This window comes from Phodopus roborovskii, unplaced genomic scaffold (assembly GCF_943737965.1).
Source record: "Phodopus roborovskii unplaced genomic scaffold, PHOROB, whole genome shotgun sequence".
Lineage (NCBI taxonomy): Eukaryota > Metazoa > Chordata > Mammalia > Rodentia > Cricetidae > Phodopus > Phodopus roborovskii.
This window is the reverse complement of record NW_026126410.1, coordinates 37987971-37990824: the sequence shown is the minus strand read 5'-3', so window position 1 is coordinate 37990824 and position 2854 is coordinate 37987971. Positions and strand designations below refer to the sequence as shown.

Genomic DNA, 2854 nt, shown 5'->3' with positions numbered 1-2854 from the left:
ATGCAAGTTCAGTTTCCTTCTCCTCAGTTGCTGTCCATCTTTCACAGAGCTTCATTGTCAGGAATAGAACTGTATGTTTCCAGGAAAGGCAATCTTCTACTGGGATTTTACCTGATATACCTATATCTACAGAGCTATTCCCTTATTGTCTACCAGGTTAACTTTTCTTTCCCTCAGGTTAAACAATTATTGATAAAGAAAATAAAATGGGCAAGAATATGAGTCATTTTAATGTTTCCAAATAAAATACTATGGATGTTAATATGGGGGAAAAGTCAGAATTCATCCTTGTGTAAAATAAATACTAGTATAATTATTCTTGAATGACAAGATAAATCAGGACCAAATATTCACAATATAAAATAAGTTTTCTATAAATAAGAAGTGAATAGTTAATATCTATTCTAAAACAGCTTCCTAGCCATAGTAAAGTTAACATAATACTTAAAAGTATTACGATTGAAATGTTGAACTTTCTAGTGTATTTAGGTATGTGCTACTGTTGAAAATGGAATGCATTTGTGTAGAAAGAATATTTTATCTTAAAACTTGTTATTTACACATAAGCAAAAGGATACTTATAATTGCACATGTGAGTCTAATATGTCACCAGGCAATGAATATAATACTTACTAATTTATGCAAAGATAAACATTACATATATAGATATATAAAACGGTATTTACATAAAGTATCAGAAAAAGTCAATTCATTAACTTGTCATACTTCATCAGTATCATAGAGGAAAATAAAATATTACCTTGAGCAGTAACAAATTAATATAACACAAACCACAGAAATACCTATTTTTTGGTGATGCGATGTAAAATAGAAAAGTAAACATTTAGTAAGCTTCACTAATGGATGATGTTTATATGATTTTTAAAAAGCAAACGTAAGGGTCAAATGATAGCAAAGTTCATTTTGCAGTCTAGGAGCATCCTATTGATATAGTAAAGATCCACAGAACCATATATTTTAAAAGTGTATTTCCACATCCATAAGATGGAGCACGGTTTACACAAAGCACATTAAGAAGAGAGAGGAAGGCTTTATTTCAGCATGAATAGGAAAGTGTGTCAGGCTCGCCCAGTGTCTTTTTGAGTGGAGGCAGCTGCCACCAGTCCTGACAGTCAAAGCTTATCCAGAAAGCAGATGTGATGGAAGAAGTGAACCTGAATTCCACAAGTGACCCACACTTACACACACAAAATAAACAATCTAAAAATTGATAACTGCTTTTAGTCTCCACAATACTGACTTACAGAATGAATGTGCTAGTGGCAGTATGGAAATCCTGTGAGTCCTGGCTTTAGATGGTGTCCTATAGTAATAAAATGATCCACTTATCAAGAAGACTAATAATAGTAAATAGGATTCATCTTTGGAACATGCTGTGGAACAGAGTTCTGGTGACCCTCAATTTTTAAGCCAAACCGGCAGACCCTTTCCATTTTCAGGATTGTGCTGCCACTGGCACCATGTTCTATCCATACCCTGCTCTGACCCTGGAGCAGGTGAAGGGGCTGTTTGACAGTGCTCACTGAATTGCAGCTGTGGGCAAGGGTATCCTGGATATAGATGAGGCCATTAAAAACCTTGGCAAGCAGGTTCCATCCATTGGCACCAAGGTGAACAGGTGCTGCTACCACCAGCTGCAGCTGACTGGTGCTGACTGTGTGAAACCTTGCACTGGGAGGTGATCCTCTTCCAGAACACACTATACCAGAAGGCAGATGATGGGCATCCCTTCCCCCAAGTTATCAAATCCAAGAGCAGTGTTGTGGATCTTAAGGTAGATAAGGGTATGGTGACCCTGCCAGGAACCAATGTCATTTTCTGTCCTTGCCATTATAGAAAATGTCAAGTTCTTATCCATTATGCCAGCATCTGTCAACAGAATGGCACTATACCCGTTGTGGAGCCTGACATGTTCCCTGATGAGGACCATGACTTGCAGCACTGTCAGTATGTAACTGAAAAGGTCCTGGCTGCTGTCTCCAAGGCTCTAAGTGACCAGCATGTCTATCTGGAAGGTACATTCTTGAAGCTCAACAACATAGTCACCCAGCCATGCTTTTATCCAGAAAATTCTCAATGAGATTGTCATGGCAACTGTCACAGCACTTTGTAGCATAATGCTCCCTGCTGTCCCTGGTATCATTTTCCTGTCTGGAGGACAGAGTGAGGTGAGGGAGAGACATCCATCAAATTCAATGCTATCAAGAAGATCCCCCTGGTGAAGCCATGGGTCTTCTCCAATCCCTGTAGGCCTCTGTTCTAAAGGCTGTGACAAGAACAGAAAGTTTTCGAGGAGGCCTATATCAAGCTATCCCTTTCTAACAGCCTGGCCAAGAGCCTTGCTTGTCAAGGAAAGTGTACCCTGAGTGGTCAGTCAGGAGCCACAGCCAATGAACCTCCCAACTATGCCTACTAACCAGAGGTAATCCAAGGCTGTATCGACCACATCCCAGATACACGTCTACTCACTTGCTATTGGAGAGGGGGCCTTGAGGATCTTTCTACTCACTCTTTCTGCCCTGGTGTGTGGTGTGGTCTATGAATGCCAATTATGCCATCCTTTCCACCTTAGTGTCAATAAACAACTATTTAAAGGAGAACAAAATTTAAAAAAAAACAAAGAAAGAAAGCTATAGTTATAAAAGACAAGTATATAAATTCAAACATTAGCCCCTGTAAAATACTATGCCCAAATTTAACCTAAATTTTTATCTAAATGCTTCTCCTTCATAACTTGAATAAAGTATTGATAAAAGTACAGGCTATACAAAAATGTATAGAAATAATTTTAATCTTAAAAATTACATCAGCACATAAGAAAGTATAAAGGGAA

The 2854-nt window shown here is 38.3% G+C and overlaps 1 pseudogene; it reads left to right on the top strand.

Moving 5' to 3' along the window:
• Positions 1 to 1481: 1481 nt before the first annotated feature.
• On the top strand, positions 1482 to 2437 carry LOC127220789 (fructose-bisphosphate aldolase A-like; annotated as a pseudogene).
• The last annotated feature ends 417 nt before the right edge of the window (positions 2438 to 2854 follow it).